Raw genomic sequence first — 18,294 nt, 5'->3', positions numbered from 1 at the left:
AGAGGCAGTCGTAGGATGCAAGCGGTCGTTCTGAAACAGGGCGGCTGCTTGCATCCTGAACGGCCGCCTCCATGTCGGTCATTAGGCTGTGGGTTAACACCAACAGCTCTGACGACCGCTAAGGGTGATGGTCAAGACCATCGCGACCATCGGGGCTTACGACGAGACCCTAAGGTAGGGTCTCGTCAACCTTAAACCCAAGGGAGCTTCCTGCTCTGTTTGAGCAGGAAGCTCCCCACTGACATCACTGATGATGTCAGTGGGGCCGCCCCCAAATGGCAAGCGTTCTAACAGGAACACCTCCGTTTGGCCGGGCACGCCCGCCGGCCCGCCCAGCAAATGGAGCGAGCTGTCACTCAACATCGACAGCTCGCCCCGTCTGCTACGAGACCCCTGTGAGAGCCGAAATCTCTAAGGGGCTTGCTGCAACGAGACCATACCACAAGGGTTTCGTCGCAAGCCCGATGGTCGCGATGGTCTTGACCATGGCGACCATGTTCCTGGCCGCTCGCTATAGCTGGGGGTGGTCACCCACAGCTATGCGAGTGTCCAGGAGGCCGCTCTAAAAAACCAGAAGGCCGGCCCTGATTCAGAGCAAGCGCTCTGTCAGAGCGTCTGGCTCTGAATCAGGGCCTGAGTTCATACACTAAGCTTGCTGTCCCGGTTTTTTTTTGCTACAATTAAGTTTATAGCTGAAGCTCTCCCCTGGGTGACACTTCCAATTACAGTGTGCTGACACTACTTGGCTAAAACGCTGATTCTTGCAGCTCCTAAACTGTCTTTTCTTTTTGTCCCCAAGTACTTAAGTAAGGCTGAAATACAGAATGTCAATATGTTGCAGTTATTCTTGTTACTTATAGTCCCTTTGCAGAGAGCACAACCCATTACACTGATGCAGGGGCGCTTGGGACGGTGGGCTAGGCAGAGGGGCTGTTATGTTTAGTTAACTGCCGATGACTGCCACCGTATGTCTGTGTTAGCCGCTGTGTAGCGAAGCCTCTTACCGCCAGGGGCACCTCACACTTCTTGCTCTCCTTCTGTCTCTTGCAGAGCCAGACACAGCCTCCAGCGACCTGTATTGACCCCGCCTCCAGTGGATGTCCATCTTGGAGACTCCGCCTCGGCCGCGCCCCCACCCGACAGGACTCCCGCTTGACTCCGGCAGTCTCTCCTGTCTCTCCTCTCCCGGAATGCCGCTAGCGTCACTGCCCACCTTCGGACCGTCCGCTGACACTTCCCGACCGTCACAGGTAACACTCGCACAGTAGCAGTTCTCTGAGCTCCTGTTACTCCGGGAACAACTGCACCACTCGCTCGTGTCCAGGGCCTTTTTATAAGATCCCCCTCTCCTCGTGGTTACCTCCAACGGACCCTTGGTCCCGTGCGCTCCCTTTTGCATTATCCCCCAGCATCTAACAGGGGTATTTCTCCCCTAGTAGCAGTTCCTTGGTATTGCCTTGGCCTCGTGAAACCCCATGTTGTACAGAGTCACTTGGCCTGGATGGCACCATAACTTCATCATGATGGGGGTAGCTCACCCCAGATTGTTCTAACCACATTGTGATTAAAATTCTCTCCCCTCAATACAGTGCTTTTTAGGGTACATAAATATCTTAGGGACATCTATATCAACATTACTGGCACAGCTCACACAGTAGTGGGATCCCCTAATTTTGGGGTATTACATTCCTCCCCACTTAACTGTGCATGTCCTCACGCATCTTTTAACAATAATATATACAAATAACTTTACTTCAAACATTCAGTAACAGTTGCTACATCTATTATCTCTATTCACAATATCTACGAGGTAATGTTCCTCTTGTGCTTCTTTCGGAACGTCTCAACTGACATTCTCTCTCTTCTGTTTCCGTTTGAACTTCTGCAGCATTCTCCTCCAACGTTTCAGTTCTTGAAAGACTTGAGGACAACAGGACTGGCCAATATGTACTCATTACAATATTCATAAAGTTATCTAAGTTCTGAGTATCCGGCTTTTTTGGCGCTCTGTTAGAATGATCCTCCCTCTCTTGAACAGTATTTAGTTGGTTAGGGTATAATTTCAGCTGATTTCTATGGATCACCATGGTATGACTTCCATCTTCCTTTTGTACTTTATATATATCCTTCTCTGTACATGATGATTCCACTATAATGTCAGGTATTGTTTCCCTCCAAGGGTCAAGTTTACTGTGTCTCTGGTTATTTTTCTTTAAGACTTGGTCCCTTATTTTTAATGGTTCAGCACAAGCTGACAGATCGTAATTCTCTTTTTGTCTCTCATGTGTGCCTTCAATGTGTCGTTTTACGATTCCTTAAGTTGTTTTTAATCTTCGTTGATGTTCTGTCACCCAATTAGTTATTAACACAGATTTTCTCGCCATTCAGTGAGAGGTACTTGCAGTCGAACATCCTCAGGTAACTGTCCAGTTCTTCCGAATAGCAAGTATTATGGTGTATATCCGGTTGAGCTGTGTGTGGTGTTGTTGTAAATATACACCAATTCCTCTACCATCGCCGGCCATTCCTGTCGCTCTTGTACCGACAATGCCCTAAGCAGATGTATTAGTGTTTGATTGGTTCGTTCGCATAGACCATTCCCTTGTGGGTGGTAAGCGGTCGTCTGCAGTTTTTGACATCCATACAGGGCGCACAGTTCTTGGAAAAGTTTTGCGGTAAATGCCGGTCCTTGGTCTGTCAATATTTTCATCGGATAACCATAAGGACGTACAAAGGCTCTCCAGAAAACTTCAGCGGTAGTTTTTGCTGTCAAGTTCTTTACTGGTAACACCACAGCAAATTTGGTATAATGATCCACGATGGTGAGTGCATATTCGTATCCAGTGCTACTTTTCTCTAACTTTACGTGATCTAACGTAACCAGTTCTAGTGGACCTGAACTGTCAATGGGATGAAGCGGGGCTTTTTGAGTACCCAGTGAAGGTTTCCTCAAACTACACCTGACACAGTTCCGGCACCACTTTTCCACGTCTGATTGTAGACCGACCCAATAGAACCGTTGTCTAAGAGTAGCTTCAGTTTTCTGATGACCATAATGACCCGAACGGTCATGATAGGCTTGTAGTAACTCTGCTGCCTTTTCTCTTGGAATCAGGATTTGACTCTGGGGCAGATGAGTTTTTGGGTTAACACTCTGTCTCATTATCACTCCTTCCTGTACACTCAATTTGTCTCTCTGCCGCCAAAGTTTTGTTAACTCTTCAGGCAGTACTTGCTTTTTCAGTCTCCCTCCCATCTGTATCATAGTCTTTAGTTGTTGAACCAGCGGAGATTCTTCCTGCCACTTTTGCCACTCTCCGGTAGGCCCCAAACCAATGGCTTCATAATCGAGATAAGTGCATGAAGAAACAACCCGTTTTTTTTTTTGGTATAAAATCTTAAATGAATGCAGGAATTTCTATTGTCTTCCATTGATCTTCTTGCTCCGGTTCCTCTTTGCTGGGTAGCCGGGATAACGCATCTGCATTGCCATTACTTCTTCCAGCCCAGTAAGCGATAGTGAATTGAAAGTTAGCCAGGCGGGAATACCAGCATTGTTCTAGAGCCCCCAGTTGAGCTGTCTGCAAATGGGCCAGTGGATTACAGTCCGTGTAGGCTGTGAAAGGTGTCCTCATCAAATAATCTTTACATTTTTCAGTTACAGCCCACACCAACGCCAAAAATTCCAGCTTGAAGGTGCTATAGTTGGAATCATTCCTTTCTGCTTTTTTTAATCCTCGACTGGCATAAGCTATGACTCGATCCACGCCATCCTGCTTTTGCGCAAGCACTGCACCTAACCCTTGCCTACTAGCATCTGTGTACAAAGAGAAAGGGCGACTATAATCAGGGTAGGCCAGGATAGGGGCTTGTATCAGTTCTTGTCTCAATTGCTCAAATGCCTCTTGTAGACTTAAAGCGTAATCTCTTAACGTGTCTCCCGGGAATTGCTTACGACCATAAAACAACGTCTTAAGTTCTGATACCATCCTAGTTTCGAAAGTGGCAGCCAACCGCTGGAAGATCTGGTCTACGTCACGTCTTTCCTCTGCTGGCCATGATGTCACTTCCCGTAGGGCTGCCCCTTTTAGTTGCCAGATAAGGATTTCCACTTGTTGACGTTCGTTTAATGGGTACAATCTAAACATCGATCTAATTTTATTTTGAAATTCCATTAGGTTACTCCCTTCCCCTCCATACCTATCCCCACTAAAGGTAGGTAGCCAGGGGGCACCAAAATAATATGGAAGGGTTATGGGGTTGGCTTGCGGTATACCACTTCCACTTGCTCCAGCTGAATCTCCCATTGCTCTTTGCTCCTGTGACATTGTAAGCTTTCTAATGAACTTTCACTTGTACTCTTCACTTTAGGCTCTGTATCCTGTGCTTAGTGACGCCAATTGTGATACCCCCTAACACTGGGTATGGATAAGAATGGGGTTGTAGGTTCTTTCTTCGTACAGAGAGGTTTAGAGGTTAGGTATGCAATAGTTTGGAATAAAAGTATTTTGAATTTTATTACAGCAAAAGAAATTGTATCATATCAAATTGTATTTTTGTTTAGAGAAATCCAAGTTCAATCACACTAACAATTACCTAAAGCAATTACATTTACAATTACAATTCACACCAACAAAGTAATGAATCAAGTTTTATTGTTCAGGAACACAGCCTCCTTGCAACCGATCAGAATAATGCTGCTCCTGCTAATTCAAAGATTATTGCATGCAATACGATATAAACACAGTTTATCTTAAATACTATAACCAAATAACAATGACAATGAATAACCTCTCCTTTAATTCTTCACTATATGAACTATTTCTAAGCTTTTCTGGCCAGAAACTAATACTCCTTGTAATCCTCTAAGATTAAGGGCCTCATTCAGAGTCGGTCGAAACGGCCGCACGGTCGTACGGAAAAAGGGGCCGGATATGCAAATGATGCACTCGCATGTTGCGTCCCTAAGATCGGATCAGCAGCTGGCCGACCAAGGGGAGGAAGCGGCCGTAAGACAAAAAATACGCCCCCTTCTCGTACGCATTACACGTCATCTCCGGGCATATAAGGATTAATCGAGACCATCGGGCACCATCGGAACTGGTCGTAGAGCTTAAGGTTGACCATACCCTCTCTTAAGCTCTACGATCATGTCAGTGTAAAAACCTCCCATGTCACGTGTGCCATGACACTACTTAGTTAATTATACACGCCCATAAAACGCCATTCGCATAATTAGGCACGCCTGCGTTCGGATCTCCACTCCCCCGTTTTCAAGCACCTTCCCCTGTTACCACCCACAAACGCCTCAATCTCAAACTACCGACCTGGTGTTCAAGGAGAGAGAAATTTCTGATCGTAGCGGCTAGTTTGTGCACGCGCATTGCGAACTTTACGTATGCGCAGTTTAGCGAACATCGGTGGCGTACGACCGTGCGGTCGCTTCAACCGACTCTGAATGAGGTCCTAAGTCCTATTAAGTGTTCACTGCGTTACCCGGGGTTTATTGGTAGTGCTGCCTCTACTGTCCTCAAGAAGGTTTATTTTGTAAAATCTACCTGCCCAAACTAAGCTTACTGCGGATACAATTGTCTCTATTGCGTTTACTAGACTTGGTTGACTGCATTGGCTATTGTGTGTAGATAGTCACAGAGTGGAAGTAAATAAAGCTGTTTTCCTTCTGCTGCTAATAGTGCCAGTTTGTTGCTATGACTGAGGGCCTGATTCAGATCCGCTCGCGAGCGCTGAGCGCTCGCAAGCGGGTCGATGGTGCCCTAGTGCGTATGCGAGTGCGTATGGTGAGTGACAGGGGTAGCTCACCCCAGATAGTTCTAACCACATAGTGATTAAAACTACTCTCTCCCTCAATACATTGCTTTTTAGGGTACATAAACATCTTAGGGACATCTATATCGACATTACTGGCACTGGGCCTGATTAGAGCCGGACGCTCTGAACGAGCGCCCACTCTGAATCAGGGCGTTTTTTTTTTTTGGTGCATCCTCCTGGATGCTCGCATAGCTGTGGGTTACCACCCACAGCTTATGCGAGCGTCCATGATGATGGTCGCGATGGTCAAGACCATCGCGACCATCGGGCTTGCGACGAGACCCTGCGGTAGGGTCTCGGTGACCGCAAGCCCGGGAGTGATTTTGGCTCTATCAGAGCCAAAATCACTCCCACTGACATCACTAGTGATGTCAGTGGGGCCGGACCCAGACGGTAGGCGTTCCCATGGAAACGCCTCCATCTGGGCAGCCACGCCCCGGCACGCCCACCAAAGGGGGCGTGCTGTCACTCACCATCGACAGCACTTCCCCGCTGGGTCTCGCGCATGCGCACGACGGAGCAGCCTCCGTCGTGCGCATGCGCATTTGGGTACCATCGATCCGCTTGCAAGCGTCCTGCGCTCACGAGCGGGTCTGAATGAGACCCACAGCTCACACAGTGGTGGGATCCCCTAATTTCGGGGTATTACACACAGACACTCTTACTGACAGGGACACCCCTTATTCACAGATACCACTTTCTGTCACAGACCCCTTACTGACACTGATACAGACACACCTTACTGACACAAACACTGACACGACACATACACCACTTACTAATAGACACTCTTACCTACACAGACACCTCTCACTGACACAAACACACTCACTGACATCACAACACTTACCTACACAAACACCTCTTACTGACACTAATACACTTACTGATAGACATCGCTTACTGACACAGATACCACTTACTGACACAAACACCACCTGGTGACACAGACACACTTACTGACAGGGACACCCCTTATTGACAGATATCACTTTCTGACAAGCTCCTTACTGACACTGATACAGACACAGTTACTGACAGACACAGTTACTGAAACACCTTACTGACACAAACTCTTACTGACACGACACAGACACCACTTACTAACAGACACGCTTACTGACACAGCAACACTTACCTACATAAACACCTCTTACTGACACAAACACACTTTCTAATAGACATCGCTTACTGACACAGATACCGCTTACTGACACAAACACCACCTAGTGACACAGGCACACGTACCTACACAGACACTCTTACTGACAGAGACACCCCTTTTTGACAGATACCACTTTCTGACACAGACCCCTTACTGACACTGATACAGACACAGTTACTGACAGACACAGTTACTGATACAGCAACACTTACCTACACAAACACCTCTTTCTGACACAAACACTTTCTGATAGACATTGCTTACTGACAGATACCGCTAACTGACATAAATACCACCTATTGACACAGACACACTTACCTACACAGACACCTATTACTGACACAGATACCCCTTACTGACACAACCACTTACTGACACACACACTTACTGACACAGATTAACACATACTGAAAGATTCCCCTTACTAACACTACTTATTAGCATATTGTTATAAAGTACATGCATACTGACAGACACCCCTTACTGACACTGACCTTACAGACACACACACAATTTACTGACACAAACACACTTACTAACAAAGACACCACTTACTCACACAGACACCATTTACTTACTAACACCACTTACTGGCACACACACTTACTGACACAGACATTCATTTATTATGCATTCGCACAACACAAGACACACAAACCCCTCACCCCCCCGCTCCCAGACTATAGCAGGTGGGTTCTGAAGCATCAACCTCTCCCCCTCACAGCCCCCTCTCCTGGACTACAGCAGGTGGCTTCTGTTCCATCAATCAGCCCCCTCTCCCCCACGGCCGCCCATCTCCCCAGGACTATAGCAGGTTGATGGTGAACTGTAGCACAGCCACGGACCCAGCACAGCTCACGTCTCTGTGTACACAGCAGCCTCCTCCACTAAACTCTTTCCTCTGACTGTTCAGTGATGGGGCTCCTGGACTGGGTCCCCGCACACAGCAACATTATTCCGGCATCTGGAAGATGCAGGGCCCCCCAGTGAACCGCATGGAGCTGGCTGGAGCAGGAAAGCCACACCCTTCATTCAATCATTGCACTGCAGAGACTACAGTGCAGACTAGTGCAGACACTGTGGGAGTGCAGGGCAGGTCCTCATGATGTCATGACATCACGGGGTGCGGGCTGTGCTCCTCTGGGAACAGTTTACACTGAGCACAGGAATAGTGATTCTAGTGTCTAGATGTCTAGTTTTGTCTGGCCAGGCCACGGGCCCCTTGAGACCCGCCGGGCCCTAGGCGACCGCTTATGTTGTCTTGTGGCAAATCCGCCCCTGCCTGCAGTTCAGAGTCACAAATACGTGGACGATAAACTGCGGTCTGGCTAGCAGTGTCATTAAACAATAATAGCGCAGCTGAGTTGCGAACGCACAAAAAAAAAAGCACTTTTATTTTTTTTCACCCTAGGGAAGAGCACCCGTGATTGACAGAGCATCCCCCGTGGACAACACAGCACCCCTTTATAGACTGCATGTGTGTATTCCAATGAGCACACAATTATGTGAATTAGCAGCTCTACCATTTTGTGAGTGACAGCAATCTCATTCTGTGAGAGTGCTGAATCTGCAGTAAACCACAGGGTGTGATGGCATACCATATCTGTACTATGCAAGGAACACGTCCATTAAGGCGTCAGCCTTAATGATCGTAATTTCATGGCTTTTTGGAGTTTGAGTGGCAGAAATTCAATAAGTTTTGTAAATTTCAGATCATGTCTATGCAGCCTTAATGGGACATGTGAAACTGTAAGGTTTTTTGTCTATGGAATTTCATAGCTTTTTTAAAATGTATTAACTATCAGGGTTTGGATGAGCAGACCAGGCCACCAGCAGGGGAGAAGGGCAACAAAATGGTACACTAGGCAGGTGGAAGAAGGGACAGCACACAGGAGGTGGTTTGGGAGGTGCAGATTGTGAGACGGCTGTAGCCGAGTGGGGAAGCGGCAGCAGCGGTGGTGCAGAGCAGTGGCAGCGGTGCAGTACGAAAGGGGCATCAGCAGGCGACAGAGGGCTCACTGGTAGTGCGCATGCACCTGAAAAAATAATATCAATAAGTCACAGATGCACGAACGCAGGGGTCGGGGCGATGATGTTGCGAGCCGTGATTGGCTTGTGGCAGCAATCTTTGAATTTCAAAAATGGCACCATTTTTGAAAAGGGCACACTAGGTTCTCACCATTGAAGTCAGTGGCAGGCTGGGCTGGGGGGCCATGTGCCCCCCAGGCCGCAGCGCCATGCTGGCCGCGGGCAGTCTGTGTCTCTGTGACACAGGCTGCACCGCGCGTGTAGCACTGACCGGACGGAGTTCGGTCAGCGCTACACAGTGACTAACACAAAGCCGCCGGCGCCGTCAGCTGTGTGTTTGTTTTGAGTGGCAGCCAATGAGAATCTGTCAGACTCTCAATGACTGCCGCTGCGCCCACTGCAGGAGCCGTTCCATCTTCCGGCTCCTGCAGTGGGTAATGGGAGAGACGTCATGACATCTCTCCCAAAATGCAGAGCAGCCCGCTCGGGAGGATGAACGGAGGAGCGTGTGGCGGCGGCGGGAGCAGGGATTCAGGTAAGTGGGTTTTTTTATTACGTGTGGCACTACAAGGGGGTGAGCACTACTGGGGGCACTAAAAGGAGGAGAGCACTACTGGGGGCACTAAAAGGGGGAGAGCACTACTGGGGGCACTAAAAGGGGGAGAGCACTACTGGGGGAACTACAAGGGGAAAAGCACTACTGGGGGCACTACAAGGGGGAGACCGCTACTGGGCACTACAAGGGGTGGACCACTACTAGGGGCACTACAAGGGGGGCTACTACTGGGGGCACTACAAGGGGGGGACTACTACTGGGGGCACTACAAGGGGGAGAGCACTAATGGGGGGTACTACAAGGCGGGGACTACTACTGGGGGCACAACAAAGGGAGGCTACTACTGGGGGCACTACAAGGGGGGGACTACTACTGGGGGCACTACAAGGGGGGGACTACTACTGGGGGCACTAAAAGGGGGAAAGCACTACTGGGGGTGCTACAAGGTGGAGACCACTACTGGGGGTACAACAAGGAGGGGCTACTACTGGGGGAACTACAAGGGGCACTACAAGGGGTACTACTATGGGGGGCACTACAAGGGGGGGCTACTACTGGGGGCACTGCAAGGGGTGGGACTACTACTGGGGGCACTACAAGGGGGAGACCACTACTGGGAGCACTACAAGGGGGGGACTACTACTGGGGGCACTGCATAGGGGTACCACTACTGGGGGCACTATATAAGGGGCTTACTACTGGGGCACAAGGGGCACTGCACAGAGGGGACCACTACTGGGGCACTATATAATGGCTTACTACTGGGGGCACAAGGGGCACTGCACAGGGGGACCACTACTGGGGGCACTAAAAGGGGGAGAGCATTACTAGGGGAACTACAAGGGGAAAAGCACTACTAGGGGCACTACAAGGGGGAGACCACTACTTGGCACTACAAGGGGGATTACTACTGGGGGCACAACAAGGGGGAGACCACTACTGGGGGCACTACAAGGGGGGCTACTACTGGGGGAACTACAAGGGGGGATTACTATGGGGGGCACTACAAGGGGTACTACTATTGGGGGCACTACAAGGGGGGGCTACTACTGGGGGCACTGCAAGGGGTGGGACTACTACTGGGGGCACTACAAGGGGGAGACCATTACTGGGAGCACTACAAGGGGGGACTACTACTGGGGGCACTGCATAGGGGGTACCACTACTGGGGGCACTATATAAGGGGCTTACTACTGGGTGCACAAGGGGCACTGCTCATGGGGGACCACTACTGGGGCACTATATAATGGCCTACCACTGGGGGCACAAGGGGCACTGCACAGGGGGACCACTACTGGGGGCACTGTATAAGGGGCACTGCATAGGAGGATCACTACTGGGGGCACTACTGGAGGCCTGCATAAGGGGGTCCTCTCCTGGGGCACAGGGGGCACTGCATATGGGCACCACTACAGGGGGTTGCTCCTAATCTTTAATCCTTATGTTTACTTTACATTAATTCCATATGGACCCGCCTCCTCCCTGGAACACTTGAGGGGGGGGGCGCCATAGCAAGCACGTGCTCTGGGCACCCTGGCTACACACTACTCCTCTGCCAGGGCCACCTGCATGCATTTGCCCCCCAGGCTAAAAGTTGCCAGCCAGCCCCTGATTGACGTCAATGGTGAGAACAGCTCATTGGCTGAGAGGCAGATGGCTCGCCTCTCTCAGCTAATGAGCGATCAGCAATGGGATTTCTGAACTGTCATTCGGGCAGTAGTGTTCTCTAAGAACACTACTAATGTCCGTGGGTCTGCGTTTTTCCGTATTAATTTTTTGCCAAGACCCTGGATTCTCTGAAGAGGACAGATCCATGCATAGGAGGAGTTGAGTATGGAATTTTTATTACAGGTAATCCATAGGATTAAGAGGACAGATTGGCTTCAGGGATACTAGGTGAGTATGTGAGATAGTGTGTGCATGTCTGAGTACATGTGTGTGTGCATGTATGTTTTAATAAAATTTTACTTTTCTATGGTGTTATTTTAAACACAGAAGCAAGTATCATGGATCTTCCAGATCTGGGCCTGCATCTGTGTGCTGCTACCTCCCCCATGTCCTAACGCCTGCCCCACCACTGACCGCACTGCCGTCCGCACTGCTGCCGCTAAGGCCTGCTACTGTACCGGGGTCCTGGCAGCAGCTAACAACCGCTACCCCCTTGCGCCTTTCCCTTGGATCCCACTGCAGCTAACGCCAGCTTCCTTCCCCCGAGCCCACCAGTGCTAAAACCCGCAAACAACGGCCATCTTTGTGCACCCAAGTGAAGCCACAGTAACTACACCTGCTGGAGGCTAATACTGAGGCTGCGCAATTAGTTGAAATTTCCTATCTATTCAATGGCGCATTCTTGAGGTAATAGTTTAAAAACTGAAACTTTCTAATTTAAAGCACGTAGCCTGGCACAATAGCTACCTAGTAAAACAAACCCCAAGTCTAAATTCGCCCCCTACCCTGAGTTTTGCCTTCCCAAAAAAAACCCATGGAGAACAGCAGAAAAGTGGTCCTTATTGAGAATGTCAGAAAAAAGTTACAGTTGGAACTTTAGATTACTCCCAAATCCTAATTTTTTATGTTTATGCTCTGAAATTTGGCATGCAGCACCAAACAACAGTTCTACCCATTCGTGCCAAATTTTAGCTTGGTACCTCTAATAGCTTTTGAGGTGTAGCCCCTTATACACCATGCCCCCCCTCCAGAATTCTCTATGGGAGAATTGCAGTTTTTTAGATGCAGCCTTAATATATATCCATGATGACAGTATTCTTCCATACTCCAGCAGTCATATATCTCAGCCATCTACCCACCCACACACCCCCCAGCAACCTACTTGTCCCTGTAACCATAGTTGCCAAGTCCGCTTATAACAAGCGGAATTGGGCTTGTTTTTTCCCCTAGTTGCTTTTTTTTTGGATGGTTGCTTGTTGCTTGTTTTGGGGCTTCTTTTTTTTTTAGGTAGTTTATTTTTGGGCTTGAGAGCCAGGTTCCACTACTAAGGTGAGCAAATGTTATATAGCTCCTTCACCAATCCATTTATGTTTAGCTCTCTGTATGTATATCTCTCTGTATATGTAGTTATATAGATTTGGTTAACTAGAATGACTCATTTAAACGAACAATAGAAATTAAATTTTCCCATATGTCAGTTATTTTGTTTTAACGTGTTTGTTTAAATGACTCTTTTGTCTTGTACTGTACCATGCACAGAGGGCCTAATTCAACAGTGCGCACTAGTTGTTTGGGAATCTGCGCAGGACCCATTCTGCGCATGTACAGAACGGGTCCTGCTATATCGCACAGGCACCTGTATGCAGTTGCCTGATTGACAGGCAGAGGAGTTTGCGGGGCGGAGACGGCCTGCGTTCCTGGAAACGGAGGCATGTTGCCTCTGTTTTCTGCATTCCCCTGTTTTTGGGAGTGGTAAGGCTAGGATCTGCATCCATGGACGCAGACTTCCTGGCCTTGCATGATGACAGAACACAGCCAGCTTCAGCTACCGCAGCCTGACCAAAGGTGCAACCATTGTGATCGATGGTTGCAAAGGTGATCCCAGACTGCAACCTTGGTCACAGCCTGGGATCGCAGATGCAGCAAGGAGATTTCAGGCTCCTTCTGCTGAATTTGCATTTTAGGAAGGACGGAATTACAAATCTGCTTGTGTGCGGCTTTGCAATTCCGTCCTATGCTGCATCAGGCCCCCAAGTTCCCTGCGCTTTACTTCGCACAGTGGAGTCTATTCGTAGAGCAGGGAAAAGTCGTGTTTTGCAGATATTTACATGTATTTTAATAAAATGAACAATAAACAATAACTTTTATGGTTTTCATTAAATACCCCCACCCCCGTACCACCATATTACGTTGGGCTTATGTCTTGAGCTTTATCGGATTGGTTTGGGCTTGTTTTGGGCTTGTTTTTCACTCAAGTTGCTTGTTTCTCATTTCAGAGTTGGCAACAGTGCCTGTAACCAGGTCCTTGGAGAGCCAGCGTGGGCCAATGGGAAGGGGGCTTGGCCTTATTGCGGGAGATGTGGCCACGCCCCCTTAGGCGGGAAAAAACACTTTTTTGCAGCATGGTGCGGGCGGCATGTCCCCGATTTGCTGGGCTCCAAGCGGCGTGCATGGAGGTAACTGAACAGATCACTCAGGCTGCCAGTACTGTGTACAGTGGATCTTTCTCTGATAAAATTCATGTGTTATATAAACAAGGGTGTATAAGGATCACTACTTTCATGATCCTTTGAGATAGTATGTGAGAGTGTTTAACTTTTAATTAATAGGATTAATATTGACTGTGATATGACTTAGAACAAAACAGGATCTGAGACAAAAATACTGCAACTCCCATAATTCCTTAGGAAACACCTAAGCTCCAATTGATTGTACTCTGGGTCCTGTGACCTACATGCTGCGGGTTGGATAACCACCCGATCACGTGACTAATACGCGTGATCGGACTGACGATTGCCGCCAATCGGGAGTGAGTGGTTCCAGTGACAAAGGTGGAGACGGAAAGGATGAGGTCTCCTCCCTTTGAGTTTCTCCATCGACGGTGCCCGAGTGGGTGTCCGTGATCTGCAGCGTGAAAGGTAGACTCTGAACTTGAATCATTGTTTACCTTTGTTGTGTCACATGACCGGGTGCTGAAAACCGGAAGTCCCGGTATGTTACAAGTCCAGTCCAGGACTTGTACATGGCTCAAGATTCTCCTGTTCCTAATCCTGTTCCCACCGGACCTGCCTCCAGGAGATCTGGATGTCTGAGACCTGGGCTGGGTTCCTCCCATGTCACCTGATGAGTCCTTCCTCTATTTAAACTCACTGAACTTTTGCTGCCTCGCCGGCTATAGTGTTTACTTCAGTGCTCGGCTCTGCTGCATGGTCAGCATTACTTACTTGCTACAAGTCCTCCGTGTCTCCTCCGACTGCTCGGCCGCTCCAGGACACACTTCCTCTCGGCCGTCCTCGTACTGCCTCCAGCTCTCCTAGCTGCAGCACCAGCTGTTGTCTGCTGTCGGCTGGCACTGAGGGAGTACTCAGCTTCCTGACCGACTCCCCCGGCAACTCCTGCAGTGCTGCCATTCCAGCCTCCATCTGTACCCGGTTCCATCATCTGCACTCAGCCGCTGCAGTACCAGCAGCGCCTCCAGGACATTGGCTATCATCACAACTCCTGCATCCTCGTGCTGTCAGCGGCTCCTCAAGCTGCAGCACCCATCGCTTTCCAGTACCATCAGCCGTACCATCGGTCCTGTGGCAGTCATCATCGGCTTATTAGCCGCATCATCGGCCCATTGGCCGCAACATCGACCGACTGCTCACAGCATCGGCTCACCAGCTGCAACTTAGGCCCGTTGGCCTTCATCATCGACTTATTAGCCGCATCATCTGCCCATTGGCCGCAACATCGATCGACTGCTCACAACATCGGCTCACCCATCGCAACTTAGGCCCGTTGGCCTTCATCATCGGCTTATTAGCCGCATCATCTGCCCATTGGCCGCAACATCGACCAACTGCTCACAACATCGGCTCACCCATCGCAATTTAGGCCCGTTGGCCTTCATCATTGGCTTGTTAGCCGCATCATCGGCCCATTGGCCGCAACATCGACCCACTGGTCACAACATCGGCTCACCAGCCGCAACTTAGGCCCGTTGGCCTTCATCATCGGCTTATTAGTCGCATCATCGGCCCAGCAGCCACAACATCGACTGTCTGGTCACAACATCGGCTCACCAGCCGCAACTTAGGCCTGTTGGCCTTCATCATCGGCTCATTAGCCACACCATCGGCCCAGTGGCCGCACCATCGGCATTAGCCGCATTATCGGTTCTTAAAGACCGCAACAACCAGATTCTCATTTCTCCCTGCATCATTTGTTCCACCACCGGCCTTCTTAGGAACTCCAGTTCTGACTTCTACTTCCTGTCTATCTGGACTCTAATGGCTACCTTAAAGTTTTATCTAGAGACCATAACACGGTATCACTTATAAAATAATATATTATGCTTCTTATAATGAACATTATGAAATGGGTCTGCCTCCTAAATTTATATGAATGTATTAATGTTTTAAAGTGTGTTTAATTAAAATGTAATTATACATGTATGGCATTTTTTGTATGTAATTGGAATTAGGTGCTAATCAGCAGCCATTTTCAGAGGGTATATAGCTACAACCTTGCACATATACTGGATACCTTTTAAAAAGCTGCACTTTGATGCAGCGAAACGTGTCAGTGATCATCATCCTCACCCAAGTTTACTGGACCTATTAATTTTGGACTATCATCGAACAGCCTGAACCAGGATATAACCACATATGGACACCGTGTTATCTGAGGACCCATTATTTTGTATTGCTACGAACATCTAAAAGGGACATCCCTCTATCGGTGACCTAGGATTAACATCTAGTGGACAGTCCTAATATTTGTACATTTTGGCTTTCCCAGTGTCCTCCACGAAGGTACTGTGCAGGAACAGGCACACTTTCGACTCATATGGCTAACACAAAAGTCTAGTGACAATTTATTTGATTATTTTTAATAAATGTCTTTTATATAATTTTTATGCCATATATGTTTATCAATACTATGCAATATATGTAATTCATGTTTAGCGGCACTACTTGATTTGTGATTTTTATACTTTCTTTCAAGAGAGTGACTATCTCCCTTTTTTAGTGGCTGCTTGGTCGAATCATTCATACCAGCGCCTGTTTAATACCGCATTGGTATTCATTCTTAATGTGTACAGTGGCTGTGTGTTACAGGGGTCAATCGTCCTGATCACCCCCCCCCTCCTCCTGGATCCGCCACTGTGTTGTTCATCAAGGGGCTGCTGCCTCTTCTGGGGTGCTCTTCCCCAGTGTAAAAAAAATAAAAGTGAAATAAAATGAATACTATCAATTCACAGAAAATAAAAAATATATATATTTTGTGTTAATAAAAAGTAAATTAATAACTACTTAATCCTTCCGTCCTTTCCCTGTCTTCAGCCCATAACGTATTCCAATTCTCTCTGGTTTCTGACCTAGTTCATGATTAATGAAAACATTCTTTGTTTTTAAACTTCCTAGGGGTCGTATAGTTTAGTAAACTGCCGTCCTGTCTACTACTGCAGTACCACTCTGTACCATGTTGGAAGCTGAACTGCCACATGTTAGTGCCGCCCACTACTGTTGCTTAGCTTAGTCAGCCAGCTATCTGGATGCAACCTTTTGGCCTAAACTAGATTAAATCAATATTGTGTACTGTGAGGTGGTCAAAATTGACTGGAAATGACTGGAAATAAATGTTATTAAGGTTAATAATACTGTAGGAACAAAAACAGGCCCAAATTATGTGATTTTAGCAGCTTTTATGAATACAGATCCAAAACCAGAAGACGCAAGGTGCGGTTTTGGCAAAACCAAATCCAGATCCAAACCACGAGGAGATACAGATAAAAAACCAAAACACGGGATTCAGCGCACATCCCTAATAGATATACATATACACACACATATATATAATATATACAGTATATACCAAACATGTATATATGACATACTGTAGCACACATATATACACATACATACAGATATATACACGCTAACACATATACAGTATACACACACTAACACATAAATACACACTAACATACATACACTTATATACACAGTAACACATACGTACACATATATCCACATTAACACATACTGTACATACACATATATACACTCTAACACATACATACACACTAACACATGGGCCCCTTCCCATTTAGCCAGTGTCCGGGCCCAGGACTCTAGTCCTGGCAGTCCTCGCCTGATAGTGGCCCTGGTTGTGCCCATCCAGGGGCTAGGCTGTGTCCATCCAGGGGCTAGGCTGTGTCCATCCAGGGCTGTGTTGAGTTCACATAAGGGCTATACTGTTCCATTCTGGGGCTGTACTGTTCCATCCAGGGCTGTGCTGAGTCCATCCAGGGACTGTATTGTTCCATGCAGGGGTTGTAATGTACGATCCAGGGGTTGTACTGTTCCATCCAGGGACTCTGTCCATCCAGAGGCTGTGTCGATCCAGGGCTGTGCTGAGTCCATCCTGTGGCTGTACTGTTCCATCCTGGGGCTGTACTGTTCCATCCTGGGGCTGTACTGTTCCATCCAGGGGCTGTACTGTTTCATCCAGGGGCTGTGTCCATCCAGCGGTGCTGTTGTGTCCATCCAGGGGCTGTGTCTACCCAGCTGTGCTGTGTCCATCCACTCTCTGTTTTGTCACACACTGGTGCTACAGTGGGTCCGCAGGCCATAGCCCACTGCGTACAACAGCTTTGAATAAGCAGCACTGTGACTCCAAGCAGTGGGCCTGATTCAGCATGGATCGCGTATGCAGATCGGCCAATGGTGCACACTGTGCCTACGTATGCACCGCAGTGTGTGTGTGTGCAGGATAGCGTTGTGAAAGCACTGCAATCACACACACAGATAGAAAGCCAACACAGAGTGATTGACGGGATGTCAGCATTTGGGGATGGTGACGGGGGAGTGGTCGGACAAACGTGGGTGTGCCTGTCCGTTTGTACGCCGTTGCACTGGCGTGCAAAAATTAGCCACTGCGATGGCATATGCAGCTTCAGTACTCACTGCGTGCGATGAGACTTGCAATTTCTGAGACAGGTCGGAGCTGCTATAATTCTGCATAAAGGACCGATGTTACTGATATGTGCGCATTATGG

This window comes from Taudactylus pleione, unplaced genomic scaffold (genome assembly GCF_031769625.1).
Source record: "Taudactylus pleione unplaced genomic scaffold, aTauple2 ptg000066l, whole genome shotgun sequence".
Taxonomy (NCBI): domain Eukaryota; kingdom Metazoa; phylum Chordata; class Amphibia; order Anura; family Myobatrachidae; genus Taudactylus; species Taudactylus pleione.
This window is presented reverse-complemented; position numbering follows the sequence as displayed.